Source organism: Canis lupus, chromosome 8, assembly GCF_003254725.2.
Source record: "Canis lupus dingo isolate Sandy chromosome 8, ASM325472v2, whole genome shotgun sequence".
NCBI classification, from domain to species: Eukaryota; Metazoa; Chordata; class Mammalia; order Carnivora; family Canidae; genus Canis; species Canis lupus.
This window is the reverse complement of record NC_064250.1, coordinates 15,788,707-15,806,641: the sequence shown is the minus strand read 5'-3', so window position 1 is coordinate 15,806,641 and position 17,935 is coordinate 15,788,707. Positions and strand designations below refer to the sequence as shown.

The 17,935-nt window shown below is 34.5% G+C and overlaps 1 protein-coding gene across 20 annotated transcripts in view; it reads right to left on the bottom strand.

The window, feature by feature from the left end:
• The window catches only part of MIPOL1 (mirror-image polydactyly 1), a 326,942-nt gene that overhangs the window by 263,306 nt on the left and 45,701 nt on the right, over positions 1–17,935 (bottom strand). For 9 of the 20 annotated variants that reach the window (XM_025443777.3, XM_025443771.3, XM_025443789.3 and 6 more), the window contains one exon: positions 3,186–3,274. The exons of 6 other annotated variants lie outside the window; for them this stretch is intronic. The gene's annotated coding sequence lies outside the window, so the exon portion shown is untranslated. Of the gene's footprint in view, positions 1–1,294; positions 1,385–3,185; positions 3,275–17,935 lie in introns of all 20 variants that reach the window. 5 more of the 20 variants (XM_025443782.3, XM_025443780.3, XM_025443781.3 and 2 more) reach the window with 1 other exon arrangement.

The following is a 17,935-nucleotide window of genomic DNA, read 5'->3' as shown; positions in this document are numbered from 1 at the left end:
ATGCTACAATCAATAAATGTATTAACACATATGTATTTGAATCACTAAATCCAATCAGAATCATCCCTTTGTCTATAAAATTGAATATAGTCTCAAATATTACCAACAGTACAACAAATGCTTAATTCTCCAATAAATGCAAATAATACCTGAAGAGGATAATGTTTAACATTACCAATATTTTTGTGGAGGGGGGAAAACATTATTGTTCTTCTGATACGCCTTTGAATGTGTTAAAATAACCATGTTTTAAGTCATATCTTACCTAAACTATAAAAATAAAATAAACCAAAATATTAAAAAGTCCTGCCACTAAGTTTAAAATGTACAGCACATTTGCTTTGCCCTTGATGTCACAGTCTTATTTTTCAATTCATATCTTGTACACTGTAAGTTAATTGCTTTTGGAAAGTACTTATTATTCATGTAAAAATTAATGTGCCAATGTGTTTAAATCCTCTTAAATGACCATTCATGCATCTTTCTTCTTTAAGTACCAATGAAATCTGTCAAAAGACATCAATGCAAAATGGTCTTAAAGAAAGTTCTAATAGAGATTTTTTTTCTGCTAACACAAGATTTTCATATTCACCAACTTTACTTAAATTCCATTAATTTTTTAAGCTACTTTTAATAAATTCACCAAGTAAAATTTTTAGGCCCCATAGTCTGTCATTTGTGTTCCAGCTGACATTATGAATATTAATAACAGTGTTATCCTGATTAAATAGGCTTCATATGAAATCCCTGTGAATCCTATAGCTCAGACATCTCATTTTTCCAACTCTTTATGAATTTGGATTCAGACATTAAACTGGAAAAATCTTAAAAAACAGATTTAATGGCACATTTGCATATTGTCAAGCAAAAATTAGATGTTCTAATGATTCAAATAATTACAACTTATATATCTATATATTGTAAAAGGAATAGAAGACTTCTGTAAACATGCAATATGTTTTATACTTATATTCATTTTAGGATAAAGATAAGACTAATAAAATACTAACTCCTTTCCTTAACTTAAAGATTTGGTATCAAGAACTTGTTTCAATTAAAAATTATATATTCATGTTAAAACTAGCTGGATGATTTTACAGCAGACATCTGATAGTCTCCTTAATCAAAATACTATCTATTATACCACAGTCAAAATATAATTGCTTTATTATTACTAATGTATACCAGGTAACAAAATAAAATCAATTTCCAACTAAAGTTTGTTTATAAGTTGTGCTAGAATAAATTACCTAGGTTAAAAAAGACAAAAAAAAAAAACTTTGATAGAACATACCACATCAGCATCTGTTAAATTAAGACCTTCTCCATCACAGATTCCTAACCTCATTCCTTCAAGTTGTTTTTAATCTTCAAAGGAAGTGGTCTTATTATGTAGAAAAAAAGGAAAAATAAATAATAATTAAGGAAACTGGATACCCTCTTCTCTCTCTAGCTACGTGAGAATCTGAATGTATCCACCAAAATTTCCTATCTTCACCCTATCAAAAAAATTAAGATGGAAAAAATTTAAACAGCTCTATGATCTCAAATGTGACTTGACTCTTTATTTACTCAGCAGTAAAACACCTCATGAAACAAAATTTGTTCTTTGACTAGTCTAAAATTTCTAATCTACCTAAAAATTATGTGATTCTCACATTTCTCCTTTAAAATTAAAACAATGCCTTTTTGATAGTAAAGCATTTTATTTAAAAACAGGGTTCATCCTTGTAACAATACCCAGGATTTGTAAAAACTTATTTTAAATAGGAAATGCCTTTCCTACCTTCTTCCACAAAAGCCTTATTATAAGCAAAGGTTTTTTGACTGACTTTGTTTTGGTTAATGGCATTTTTTTTCATAATACATCTTTAATCACAAATTTTATAAATTGAATCCAATGATGTCAAACTAGGAATCATTTGTAATATGGCTTCATATCCAACCATAACTAAGAACCTCCAAATTTTCTATTTCCTAGTTGAAAAAGTTGAGATAATTTCTGCATTGAAATGATTTAATTAAAAGGCAAAAGGAGAGCACTGTATTTCTGAGAGCCAGATATTTTATCACATAACTCATCCTACACAATATATGCATATGTTCCACTACTGGATTTTCATCTTATTAGACAAAAGTCTCCCAAACATTCACAGTTCCCAGCACATTCTCTTCCAAATGGAATTCCTTGCCCTCACTGTGCCTGTCACAGCCCATTCCTTACTCAGCTCTAGACAACCCAAGTTCTTCAGAGCCAGGGAGAGCAAGGAGAGGCTTAGGGAGAAAGGATAAGGAATAAGAGGTTCCACTCCATAGCTATTAAAATTTAAAATCCATACACTATTTGATCCCTCAGTTTTACTATTAAAAATATTTAGAAAAATATGTAAAATAAATTTTTATGTACAAAGACACTCATTGAGGCAGTATTTATTTGTTAGTAAGCTCTCGTTATACTGAATTTCTTTGTTTCTTGAATTTACCAAGCTTATTCTTGCCTCAGAGCTTTTATACTTACTAGTTTCTCTGCCTAGAATTCTCTTCTCCAACTCTCTACACTATTGTTCTCATTATTTAGTCTGGCTGGCTGTCGTCTTTCTTTCCTGCTTTTGCCTGGTCATTCTACCTAAAGTAAAAACTCTTTTCCCAATCATAGTTTCATGAAGGCAGTAATATAGATAATAAGTTGTTTAGGTTTTATTTCATTGTGTTTGATATATTTCAACCAACTACATATATTTAAGCTAATGCAAGCAGAGCCCTGGATTTTCTCCTTCATCTGCATTCTTAGAAGCTATTTGGCATACAGTGTGAGTACTCAGTATATATTTGATGGACAGACAGGTAGATGGATGGATGGATGGATCAGTGACTAGCAGAAAAACAGACCTAATATAAATGATCCTCAACAGAAAACTGGTAAAATAAAATGTGGTATAATCATAAAACAAACCTATATGGTTTGTATCATACAAATGCACGCATGTACTACGTGTGGAAGATTCTTTCAATAAGCATTTATTAAGCACTTGTATATTGTGTGTCAGATACTATCCTAGGAGATAGATATAAAATGATGAATAAGACAAATAAATTTCCTACCCAAAATACATCTTTAGCCAAAACAATGCAGGCACAAAACATAAATACAGCAAAAATAGAGAAAAATGTAAAATTATACTTACATATGCATACATGCTTGAATAGGTGTAACAAAGAATACACAGGCAATTATAACCAGTGAAGAAAGGACATAAGAGTTGAGGTGAGGAGACTGAGGAATGAGAGAAGGAAGTATTTTTAGTTCATTTTATATCTATCTGTATAATTTGATTTTTTAAACATGTACATGTATTATTTTTAACTTAATAGTTAAATATTAATTAATAACCTTTGAATTGAATAGGAAACTTTGAAACTATTTGTAACTATTATACCTGAGAGATCTAAAATGAATAAAAAGGACATAATCTTTGTGACTCCTTTGAAACTTGAAAAAATTATTACCTAATTAATCTTTTATAATTATACTTTATTATGGTTGTTTACTTGCTTGCTTGGTTTAAGTAGAGTAAAAAGTTAAAATTAAAACTACTAGATAATAGGAATTTTTTGGAAAAGCTTAAAATGAGCTTCCTAAGAGGTATGCAAATATTTCTTAAAACAACCACATTTCTTTTTCAGTCAGGGACTATTTATAATAGTCTTAGTGTTCAGGATTTTAAGGTTCAGAAAGTTTATATTAAAAATAACTTTTTCTATATTATGACAATTGTAGGTTTGTCTCACATAGTTCCCCTGTGCTATATGCTTTAGTAATCGAGAAATTACTATCAAAAAGATAAATTAATCCTCATTATTGACAGTCATAGAAGGATATCAAATTAGGAAGAAATAACTATTTGGTTTAAAATAAATGACTCACATTTTTTAAAACTTGGAGGGCAAAACAATATACCACTTGGAACACTGAGACTGTTTTCAGTGCCAGTTACAAATGGCGCTTTGATAACAAAAATGGCACTGCATAGCCTATTGATAAATTTTTAAAAGGCAAAACTTTAAAACTAGTATTATTTTCAGAGTGCTAATCAGATATAGGATTTTCTAAAATATCCTGAAACGTTTTGCCCTAGGCCAAACTAAACTAAATCACTTTAATCTAGCACAGAACAGAATATAAAAACAAAGTCAGCTTATAGAATAGTTTCTCTAGGGAACAAACAGCCTGTTTTCATAAGATTCATGTGGGTGCCAAGTTCTGATGCAATTACCTACTCCTTCACACAAAGGCTTGCATTTCCACACAACCAATTGAAGTTCTTGGCATATCAAAGGTAAAAAAGTGTAAGAGCAAGTTAAATCAATCTACAATGACAACTGGTATGAGCAGCCACTTGAAATCAAATGAAATAACAACTATCAAAAAATGTCTTTCTAAAATAAAGTAAAAATAACCACATAAAGTCTTAATTATTTCATCAGGCATCATATGATTACTAACAGATTTTATCAAAAAGCTATTTAAGAATTTGTACTGAGACATTTACAAACAGACATATATATGAGAACAAATATATTCCAGTAACAACAGTTATACCTTGTGTTTTGAACAGTGAATAGCAATTCATACACTGTATAATTAATGTTTATGCCACCTGCTAAAATTACATTACCCAATCATTCTCAATGGACAGTGCTGCATGTAAACTATACATTTTGTTTTTTTTAAATTATGATGTTGAAGACAACTTCTAGGCTGCAAAGTACAATCACTAGGACAAAATCTTTAAACAGTACAATGAACATTAGGTGTACAGCTCTAATTTCTAGTCATGGCTATCAGTCACCTTTATCTGAAGAACTACAAAAGCTCATGTAATTTCTTTTTTTTTTTTTTTTTTTTTTTTTTTTTATGATAGTCACACACACAGAGAGAGAGAGAGAGAGAGAGGCAGAGACACAGGCAGAGGGAGAAGCAGGCTCCATGTACCGGGAGCCTGATGTGGGGATTCAATCCCGGGTCTCCAGGATCGCGCCCTGGGCCAAAGGCAGGCGCCAAACCGCTGCGCCACCCAGGGATCCCTCATGTAATTTCTTAAGAGTTATTCTTACTGAATGTTTTCACTAATGAAAAGTATGTAACAAGAATATGGTCCTAAAATAGATATTCCATAGTTAATAATAAAATAATAAATATACAGTATGAAAAGAAAACTATAAGCCAACTGTGTATAGCAATTTCCTTCAAGAAACATTTTTATTCTTCTTGCATTTGAAATTATAATTTCAACTATAAATTATATGTAAGTATTGCACTATCTCTTTTCTTCATCACATTATAAAGAGTTTCTTAGGATCAGTACATGTTTACTAAAAATCTGTTTTAGAAAACACATTTTAAAAAAATCTCTAATGGCAAATCAATTGAATTTAAAATACTGCTTATAAAATTAATAGTAACACAACTGTACAGTGTTCTAAGTATTAAATAAATCAAGCAGTGTGATTTTAATTTTCTTAAAAGACATTTTTCAAGACACTGATGATCTTTCATTTTAAAATATAAGACTTTTACTGTCTTATATTTTGTAGTACTGATTACTACAAAATAGCTATCTAAACAATTTGGCATTTTGCACTACTAATTGTGTAAGAAAATCTTTTATAAACTGAAAAGAAAATGAAGAGAAATCAAAACTGCCATAAATATTCAAAGTATTACAAAACAGCAATCAAACATTATAAGACTCCTAGTGGAAGTATGTAACAAACTTAAGTGTATCATCCTGGGGTGGGAGTAGGGTTGAGTGGAGATTGGGGGAGGAAAAGGGGAATAGGATTCATAAGGCAGGCAGAATAAGATGAAACAAAAATAACTAACATGAACCATGAAAGACAACTGTTGAAGTTGTGTAGTGCGTACATATGAATTATTGTTTCTTGATTCTTGTATATTTATGATTTCCATGTTAAATAGTTTAAAACACATATTGTAAAATCAGAGAATATACAGCATTTTTTGCTTGTTAGCAAAAGCCATTAAATAATTTTTCACAGGATCAACAATGAGTGTTCCATTTTATACAAGAATGTCATCAAAACCCCGTCAATCTCATGCCTGATATATACACATCCAATGTATCATGTAAAAGGTACTGCACATCTTTCATAAATATATATATGTATATATACACACACATACACACTCCCAACACGGATTCTATATTGCATGCTGTCTAGAAAAAGCCTACAAATTTCATCTTAGCATGCAGCAACCATAAAGAAAATATTATCGGCTAAGGGATATGTACTTTATTTATTAAAATGCTTTGGAATTACTCCCTGACATTAAATTTAACAACTTCCTGAAGCTAAGACCTTATGTTACCAATGACCTAGTGCATATGGGAAACAGTGTAGGTACACTCTGTCACCTTTAGCAAACATTTTCCTCACCAAACTACTTAGAGGCCATCTGCTATACCCTGAAGCAACATCCTAGTTAGCTACTGCTACTGACTTGCAAAATAAGTAACCAGGTTTATCATTTGCTAGAGTCATAACTACGTAAATTTGAAATACTCTCCAATTTTACTTTACAAAATATTTACTTCTATTCCTGAGGATGTTTCCCATTTGTAAAAGAGTCATATTTCTTTTAAAGGCATAATAATTCTAACAAAGATGACCTACAGAGAGAACTCAGAAGCAGAAACAGTGATAAAGACTATAACACCAAAAAAAAAAAAAAAAAGACTATTAACACTATGTCTCAAAATTTCAACACTTGTCACCATTTAAGAGTGTTAAGTCTATATACCTGAACCAACAAATTTAGGTAAATTTTATACTTCATCACAAAATAAAATTATTTTACTAAATAATATCTCTTTATATCAGTGAAAGAAAGAAGTATATCTGTAATCTTTAAGGTGAAATGATAGTCACAAATCAGGTCCTACCCTCAGTTTTTTTTTTTTTTACCTTTTTATTTTGAGGAAATACAAACCCAAATTCATTCTGATTGAAATAACTGAGCATTTGCTGGAATGTCTCCTGATATCTACCATTTCAAACTTTAAAATATGAAAACAATTTTATTTTATTTTATTTTTTTGAGAGAGAGATGGAGAGTGGGGGGGGGGGTGGGTAGGGAGGTAGGGAGAGAGAGAGAGGCTGAAGCAGGCTCCATGCCCAGTGTGGAGCCCAACTTGGGGCTTGATCTCACAACCCTGATATTATGACCTGAGCAGAAATCAAGAGTCATTCTTTACTGACTCAGCCACTGAGGTGCCCCCCCCGACAAAAATATTTTTAAATATATATTTTAAACCACAAATAAGCTCAAAAGGAAGAAAGGGTAAACATTCTCATGTCAAAATCAAACTATAACAGAGTGGGACTTGAAGCCAAGTAGTCTATGAAAATGTTGAGACCAAATTGGCTTAAAGGTTAAAGTTCAAATAAGCTGACATTCCCCTTTCTTAAATAGCAACCTGATAATCTCCAACCACCTGCTCAATGTCATAGCCATTCACAAGGCACCTGCCAAATTAGGTGAAAAAGTTAACTAACTAAGATCCTCAAAAGAGATTCAAATAAGTGATAAGAGAGTTTGGGATTAAATCAATAAAAAATATACAAAAAACTAAGCCACAAAATAAATACAATAGCAAAAAGCTGTGCAAGGGAGAAAGAAGGGAAAATAATAAAAATATAATAAATGTATTAGTTATGATTAGCATCTACATGACCATAATAATGTAAACACTGTATATCTTTCTAAATAATTATAATATAACTATATTAGAAGCTTGAGAAAACAGAGAGTGAAGGTGTGTGTACCAGGGGCAGAAGTATCAGAGAGACCTATCCCCTTATAGTAGTTACTTGGATTGGCTCTCCCAACTTTCACCCTTCGTTTCCATTCGGAAGAGGTAAACAGCTAAAAATTACATTCTATATAGTCTCTTTGCAGCTCATGGTCTGAACGTAAAAAAAGATTTTACCAAGTAGATGTACTCCAGCCAGACATGGAAGGAGAAAGTAAGATAGAGGTCATCGGTCTGCTTTCAGCATGTAAAGTCAGCCAGACATGAATATTTCCAGTGGCAGAGATTCTGAGGTCTAATGTCTAGTATGAACCTCCTGGTATGACAGACAGCTGTGGTGGTCGCAGCAGCAGCTCATTGACCTCTAGACTGCAACAATTATATCATGACCGTAAATCATGGTCTAGAGATAGTCTCTGACTTCTGTTCTAGTACTTGGAATAATTTTATAAGCTACAATTCCCTATAATAAAGGCCCTTTCTGTTTGGAATACCTAGGGTGTGTGTGTGTGTGTGTGTGTGCATGCGTGCGTGTGTTTCTGTCCTAGAACATGACTGATAAACATCTTCCCTACCTTTGACAGCTTCAGGAAGTCTTGGAATTGTGATAAGACTGGGGTAAGGGAATCAAGAAGTAGCAATATTAACATGTTATACAGAAATATGGAAGTATATTTCAAAAGAACTGGACAAAAGATTTTATAACAAATCTTATAGAAATTTGACTCCTAAGTAAAAGGCAAATACAATATTCTGGAGATGCATAGGGATGACAGTTGTATAACAATGTGAATGCACTTAATGACATTTAACTATACACTTAAAAATTGTTAAAATCTTTTTTTTTTAATTTTTATTTATTTATGATAGTCACACAGAGAGAGAGAGAAGCAGAGACATAGGCAGAGGGAGAAGCAGGCTCCATGCACCAGGAGCCCAACGTGGGATTCGATCCCGGGTCTCCAGGATCACGCCCCGGGCCAAAGGCAGGCGCTAAACCGCTGCGCCACCCAGGGATCCCTGTTAAAATCTTATGTACATTTTACTACAATATAAAAAACACTGGCATGTTTTAAGACACAAGAGTTTTATTGCTTCATGACATTGTATGATAAAAGTTTTTTTATGATAAAGTTTTATAACGGTGATGCACTGTAAACTAAGTATAAAAAGAGTATCAGTTTAATAAGAAAACAAATTTCAAAGAATAGTCAAGATTCTTTCCATTACTACTTTCTTTTTTAGCTGCCTGGATAAAATCATGCAAACAAATTACCCTGACTCAACCCATATAGCTTCACATATCTATACTACAGTCCTTTTCATAACCTATAGTTAAAAATTGCGAGTTGTAGTAAACATATAAATATTTTCAACAGTACACTTAGGATTGAACCAAACCATTTTTAATTTTCTTTACCTTTAAAATCAACTTTGAGATATAATTTGCATCACGTAAAACTGCATCCATTTTAAGTGTACATTTGGTGAGTTTTGACGACCATCTACAATGGTACAACAAAAAAAACACCATTAAAAAGTTGCCTAGGGATCCCTGGGTGGCTCAGCAGCCTGCCTTTGACCCAGAGCGCGATCCTCGAGTCCCAGGATCCAATCCCGAGTGGGGCTCCCTGCATGGAGCCTGCTTCTCCCTCTGCCTGTGTCTCTGCCTCTCTCTCTCTCTCTCTCCCTCTCTCTCTCATGAATAAATAAAATCTTTTAAAAAATTTTTTAAAAATTAAAAAAATAAAAAGTTGCCTCATGCCCCTTTGCAATAAGTCTACCCTACTCTTCAATCCTAGGCAATCACTAATCTGTGTTTCTTTACTATATAAATTAGATGCTACTTCCAGAGTTTTGTATAAATGGGCTCATACAACATATACTTGAGGAGTTCAGCTCCTGGCCAAAAACCAATCTGTGATTTTGTAAACCTAACTACAGGCAATTACAAAGCCTTCATCTGGCAGGCCTCACAGGGAGAAGCTGCTCTCCCCACACTAGACTGCACAACCAATGTTTGCAGTCTCTAAAGGGAGTTGCAGTTAAGAACTCAAGCCCCCCAGGTTGGCCATGCTCTGAAGCACACCTGCATTTCTGGCCACTCAGAGATGTCTTTATCTGGACCCATCCTCAGGAGACCTCCATAAAGGGCTGGGAAGATAAGGTACTTTTCTCCACTTTGGCTCAGTGAACAGTACTTTTCCACTCCTAAGTCCTTTACTCTCTCCCTCCTCCCTGTGCTCCACCTCTACCCTCTGAACCTCCTATTGGCCAACTTGGGCCCATAAAATTACAGGAGTTTTTCATTTGGGGTTCCCTAGGCAGTGAGATGATACCTATGTCTGTGCTCATCCACCTGACCCTAAAATGGGTGCACCATTTCATGGTAAAAAATGGAACAGTGGGGAGGTTAGTGCTTTCTCCATTTAGTCTCTTGCTTATACTATCATACAAAGTGATGAAAGGCTTGACAGTTAATTTCATTTCAGTTAATTTATTTATGATTTTTATTTATTTATTCATGAGAGACACAGATAAGAGTCAGAGACATAGGGAGAGAGAAAAGCAGGCTCCCTGCAGTGAGCCTGATGTGGGACTCGATCCCAGGACCCTGGGATCATGACTTGAGTCAAAGGCAGACAGTCAACCACTGAGCCACTCAGGTGTCCCAGCTTATTGTTTTAAACTGCAACTCTGACACCTAGTCAATCAGCTTTCTCCAGCTCATCTGAGCTCCTGACAATATTCTTCTGTATCTGAATGCTTTCTTTCATTTCGCATAAACTTTTGAAATTCATTGATGTTGTATAAAAGAGTAGTTCCTTCCTATTGCTCAGTAATACTCTATTGTATTGTGTGAACATACTGCAATTTGTTTATCCATTCAACTATTAACAATATTTGGGTTGTTTCTAATTGTTGACTGCTATGAATAAAACAGTAACAAATATGCTGGTACAAGCCTTTTTGTTTTTGTTTGTTTGTTTGTTTGTTTGTTTTTTTATAAGCCTTTTTGTAGACATAGGTTTTCAATTCTCTCAGTTCCAGAGTGGAACTGATGGATCATACTAACTTTAAGATATAGCCAAACTGTTTCCTAAAGTGGTTATACTATTTTATACATCTACCAGCCATGTATGAGAGTTCCAGATGTTCCATGGTCTAACACTTGGTATGGACAGTTTTTTTATAAATGTAAACATGCAAACTTATATATATACACATATGTATATTTTACTATTCATTGTAGCTGATACAGTACAAAATGGAAAAGACAAAAAAAAAGAATCTATTTTGCTTAATCAGGGTTTAAGATATAATTGACATATAAAATTAGTTACAGGTGTACAACATGATTCAATATTTGTATATATCATTACAAATGATCACAATGTCTAGTTAACATCTATCAACAAACAGAGTTAAACTTTTTTTGTTGTGATAAAAATTTTAAGATCTAGGGATCCCTGGGTGGCTCAGCAGTTAAGCACCTGCCCAAGGTGTGATCCTGGAGACCTGGATCGAGTCCCACATCAGGCTCCCTGCATGGAGCCTGCTTCTCCCTCTGCCTGTGTCTCTGCCTCTCTCTCTCTCTCTCTCTCTCTCTGTGTCTCTCATGAATAAATAAATTCTTAAAAAAAATTCTAAGATCTACTCTTTGTTACTTTCAAATATACAATACAGTATTACTAACTATAATCATGCTGTACATTATACCCCTTATTACAATCTTAATTTAGTCATTTTCTTGATTTTAATTTGCATATTGTTTAATGATGACATGCATCATTTCAAAGTGTATTGGTCCTTCATACATCTTTTTGTGTGACATGTTTGTTTAATGTTTTTAGCCATTTTTTTATTGAGTTGCTTGTCCTATTACTAGGTGGTAAGAATTATTAATATATTCTGAAAACAAGTTCTTTGCCAGATATATGTATTGTAAATATTTTCTTTCAGTCTATAGCTTATCTGTTCATTTTAGTTGATGGTGTCATTTGGGGAAATATTTTTATCCTAATAAAGTCCAATTTATCACCTGCTTTTTTCTTTTGAGTTTAACATTCTTATGTTCTAAGAAATATTTACCAACTCTATGGTCACGACTCTTTTCTTTTATGTTTTCTCCTACAAGTTTTATGGTTTTAGGCTTTATATTTAGATCAATAATTGATTTCATATTTCGTATATAGTCATAAGACAAAGATCAGAGTTCACTTTTTTCCTGTTACTCTAGCACCATTTAAAAAGACTGTCTCAAAAAAAAAATAAAAAATAAATAAAAATAAAAAGACGGTCTCTTGTTCTTTGAGAGAAAAGACATATACGTTGGCACTTACATGAAAATCAGTTGACTATATATGTCTATATTTAGGCTCTTTTTGTATTTCATGTCTATCTTTTCACTAATAACAAACTGCCTTCTTTACATGAGATTTCCAGTGTAAGTCTTGAGATTAGGTGGTGTAAGTCTTACAACTTTGTTATTCTTTTAAAGTATTACTTGGCTAGGTCCTGAGCATTTTCATATACATATTGGGGTTGGCTTGTAAATTTCTTTTTCATTTTTAAAAATATTTATTTATTTTGAGAGTGAGAGAAAGAGAGTGAGCGCATGAGCAAGCACGAATAGGGGAGGGGCAGAGGGAGAAGCAGACTCTCCACTGAGCAAGAAGCCTGAGGAAGTCTCCATCCCAGGTCCCTACGATCATGACCTAAGCTGAAGGCAGATGCTTAAATGACTGAACCACTGAGGCACCACTGTAAATTTCTTTTTAAAGAGCATGCTGGAGTTTTTGATGGAGATAAGTGAAGTAAGAAGGAATGAAAAGTTTAACCATCTAATCCATGAACATGGCACACCTCTTGTCTTCTTTAATTTCTATCAGCAATGTTTTACAGTTTTCCATGTAAAGGTCTTCCACATATTTCACAAAGTTAACCCCCAGGATTTAATGCTTTATGATGCTACTGTAAATGTAAATGTAATTATTTTATTTCACTTTTTCAATGTCATTTTCTATATATAGAAATACAATTGATTTTTGTATTGGACTTTGAATCTTACAACCTCCACTAAATTCTCTTATAAGGTCTACTCATTTTATTATAGAGGCTTTAGGATTTGCTACATATATGGTTATGTTATTTGCTAATAAAGACATTATTTCTTTCTTCCCAGTACATATGCTTTTATTTCTATAAGGCCAAGTAATTAAGACAGTGTGATACTGGTATAAGGATAATAAAGAGTACAGAAATAGACTCTTACCATACACCTACACTTACGCACACACCTGACTTACAGCAAATAGTCCACAGTAGTGAAGAAAAGCTAATCTTTTCAAAAAATGATGCAGGATCAGGTGGATATCCAAGCAGAAAAAATTACCCTCAATCCCGACTTCATAATATGCCAAAAAATTAATCTGAGCTGATCACAGATCTAAAAGTAGATTTTTTTTTAAGATTTATTTTAGAGAGAGAGAAAGAGAGAGAGCACATCAAAGAGTGAGAGAGTGTGTGTGGACACAGGGACAGAAGGAGAGAGAGAATGTCAAGCCGACTCCCTGCTGAGGGCAGAGCCTGAGGCAGGGCTCCATCTCAAGATCCTGAAATCATGACCTGAGCCAAGTCAAGAGTCAGCTTAACCAACAGAGCCACCCAGGCACCCCTCAAAGTAGAATGTAAAGCAATCAATTTTCTAAAAGAAAACAAAGAAGAATATCTAAATGATCTTGGGATGAGCAAAGATTTCTTAAAAAGTATACATAAAACACCAATTATAAATAATTGACAAATTGGACCAATAAAATTAAGATTTTTCCCTTCATCAAAAGATGTCATTATGAGAATGAAAGGCAAACAAAACACTAGAAAAAATTTGCAACGTATTTAATGGTAACAGACTCATATTCAAAAAAATATTTTTAAAACCTCCTACAAATCTATACAGTAAAGACAATGCTTTTGTTGTTGTTGTTAATGGAAAAATAAACAGAACATCCATTTGACAAAAGAGTTAAAAAAAAAAAAGGTTTATAGGCATGTAAGGGTTCCCAGAATTACTGGTCATCAGAGGAGTATAAATTAAAGCCAAATTAGATATCAGACATCCCACATACATCAGTGTGGCCATAAACTAAAAGCTCTAAAAAGGCAAATTGGAGGAGATGTGAAACAACAGGAATTCTTTTGCATTCTACTCATGTGACATAAAATTTGACTAATAAAACCTAACTAAAACTCAAAGCCAGGCCGAATCTGTGAAATTTTTGGAAATAACGTGCTAGAAACACAAAGGACATCCTTAATCTTTGAAAAATATTTTAGTCTTCCTTATTACCTCTCCCTAGATAGACACCCCAGACTAGTGGGATTATCTGGGTTTTGGCAAAACCATATCTTCCATTTAAAGATACTTCTAAGCCTATTAATAAAGTCAGGAAAAAGAAATCTGAATATGAGTAAGGCCCTCAGCCAAAATAATCAATAGAAGATTTACAAAGGATTGTCTCCCAGGCAGTGCCTTTAGGTCCTAGAGTCTAGAACATTATGATCTCAGTGCTCAAACTATTTTAGGAGTATCTTTAATGCTGACACATGAAGAAAGATAGGAGCCTTGGACAGAAACTGATTATTCACCTTAAAAACTCTCAGGAGATCACTAGAGATTGAAAGCTTCCTGATGCAAATGTTAAATGTAGACTTTTTAAAAGACTACTGCCATTTTGTTATTGGGTATTGGTAAAAAGTACACTTATCATCAAAGGTCATCAAATAATCCCAAGGTAAGACATACTCATCATGTCCTAGATGCTGTAAAGAATCATTCAAATAAGAGAAGGCTGCTCAAGAGAGCTTACTGATAACAGAAATGTCATATGGAAGAGTGTACTACTCTGGGGGTAAGTTCAGGAGGAGTTCACTGTCTTCACATACAGGACATTTTTTAAGCACTGACATAAATGTTCTCCCAGGATCTCCCAGTTTGGATTGCTGTACACAATGTGAACCCTATGATTCTCAGCCAAAGCAAAATATACCACTTGTTTCAACAATGCAAGTTCCCTGTGAAAGCCATTTTTCTCTATCCAACTTCAAGATCAGAGATGCCATGTTTTTAGGCTGAAATGTGGTATAGTGGGAGTATTTATTTATTAAAAAGATTTTTTTTTACTTATTTGAGAGAGAGAGAGTGTGCAAGAGTGGGGGTAGGGGCAGAGGGAGAAGCAGACCCCTGCTGAGCAGGGAGCCTATAGGACTCTGGGATCATGACCTGAGTCTCAGACATTTAACTGACTGAGCCACCCAGGTGCCCTAGTGGGAGTATTTAAACAGCAAAAAAAAAAACAAAACAAAACAAAACAAAAACAAAAACAACAGAAGCAACAAAGGTTTTTTAGTTTTGTTTTTTTTGCCAGTCAATCCCTTACTGTTACTAGCATACCACTGCCTACTTCAGAGTTGCAATGTTTTTCAAAATCAGCCATATGAGGCCTGCAGATAGTAAAACCATAGTAGAAGGTAGAAAAGAAAAATCTATAAAATGGGTCTCTGAGTTAAGATCTGGATATTCACAGAATCTTGGGTCATTCTAGTACAGTATGGCAAAAGACCCTGGATTATTGGGCAATAAAAACACTCCCTTACAGAGTCTCCAGGTACCTCTATGAAACTTTACCAAAAGAGTACAGTGCTAGCTTAGAGGGGGGTTGGGATGCTGAGGCAAATGCCCCAGACCTCTAGTACTAGTCAATTCATAGAATGAGGGATCACTGGATCACACAAGTAATACAAAGATAGTACAAATGATATTATTTGCCTTGCACTGCATAAAACTGTATTAAAAATCAGTAGGAGGAATGACAGCAATACGGCAGATGAGAAAGCTCCAAGCTCTTATTACCCAAAAGAAACATCAAAAAGATCCAGCAGGAACTGTCTGAACCAATTTTGTTGAACTTTGGAAAACAGTCAAAAGTTATCAGCAACCAACCAAACACCCAATCAAGAAAAAGCCATCTTCAAAATGGTAGGAGAGTTTTGAGGCATTTTCTCCTTACTATTCCCCCATTCATTCTCACTGCCCAATGGAGGTCTTCTTAAAGCAGTAGCAGCTTGGTTCCCAGCTTCCTTCTTCTACTAGAGGACAGCAGAGAAGATACGCAAATTATTGTACATAATCTGTAGTAATCTCCCTGGGGGATACCTAAAAGACTGATGCAAGGCAGCTGCCTGTGTATCACCTCACCTGGAACTCAGCTAGGTAATGGAGCAAACAGTATTTATAAGAGCTACAAGGTAACTACGGACCCACTGACACTGAGAATGGGAGACATACAAGAGATGGTCTAAAGCCTGGAAGAGAAGTTGAGGTAAGACTCAAAAATTAAGACAGGCAAAGCAACTAAGTATATAAGGGAATTTAGAAAGCTACCTACAGGGGTACTTGGGTGGCTCAGTGGTTGAGCATCTGCCTTCGGCTCAGGGCATGATGCCAGGGTCCTGGGATGGAGTCCCACATCGGGCTCTCCACAGGAAGCCTGCTTCTCCTTCTGTCTATGTCTCTGCCTCTTTCTGTGTCTCTCATGAATAAATAAATAAAATCTTAAAGAGAAAGAAAGAAGAAAAAAAGAAACAAACTGACAACAGGGACCCAAACATTGATACCTGTAAGTGAATGTTCATAACACTATTCACATAGCCAAAAAGTGGAAACAAACCAAGTGTCATCTGAATGGCAAACAAAATGTGTTACATATACATGGAATGGAGTATTATTCAACCTTAAAAAGAAGGAAATTCTGACACATGCTACAACATGAAGGAACCTGAGGACATTATGCTAAGTAAGATACATCAGACACAAAAGGACAAATACTGTATAATTCCACCTATATGAGGTACCTGCAACAGGCAAATTCAGAGACAGAAAGAATAGAGCTTACCAGGGGTTGGGGAAGAAGACAATGGGGAGCTGTTATTTAATGGATACAGAGTTTCTATTTGGGATAATGATATATTCTGGAAATGGGGAGTAGTATCAGTTACATAGCACTGTAAATGTACTAAATACCACTGAACTGTCCACTTAAAAATGACCAAAATGCTAAATTATATGTTATATATATTTTACCACATACATAAACACACCCCCATAGAATGAATGGATGTTATCTGTGATTAAGGAATAGTCCTCTAAATATAAAATATACACACACAGAGTCAACATTAATGGCCTGAAAATGGTCTTAGACCTACTGTTCCCAGATTAGGGGCCAAGGTATCCAAACACTATAACAAAAACTGAGGAGTTCCATGCATATTTTAAATTTTCAAAGGAAATGGCAACATCTGTTGAATATCCTGTGAACTACTAGTTCAAGGAGGTTCATTGTTAGAACATTAGATCTCACTACATTCTTTGCAATGATTTTGTATCTTTGTATTGCTGGGTCAAAAGCAAATACCATGCAAAAATCACTGTGGAGGAACAGAAAGAACAGCTTAGAAGCACCATGAAAATATTTCTAAGACATCAGAAACCTCAAAAAAAAAAAAAAGTTAAGGGAACTTCTGCTTTAAGAATTCAGCAAATAGAGATGCCTAGGTGGCTCAGTGGTTGAATGTCTGCCTTAGGCTCAGGGTGTGATCCGGGGTCCCAGGATCAAGTCCTACATTGGGCTCCCCATGGGGAGCCTGCTTCTCCCTCTGCCTACGTCTCTGCCTCTGTGTGTGTGTGTCTCTCATGAATAAATAAAATCTTTAAAAACAAAAATAAAAACAACTTCAGCAAGTAGGGGTGTCTAGCTGGCTCAGTTGGGAGAGTACACACCTCTTGATCACACGGTCATGAGTACAAGCCCCACACGGGGTGTAGAGTCTATTTAAAAAAAAAAAAAAATCAGCAAGTTGACCATATTAGACCTCTACCAGTTCTGTAGGGACCTAACAAATGAGTAGTGACTAGAGTTGACACCTATTGTATTCTAGGCTTTGCTTATACTTTAATGGAAGCAATCGCCAAGAATTCAATTAAAGGAACAGAGAATCACTTATCAGTTTGAACCACCTGGATAGGTTTCCTCTGATTT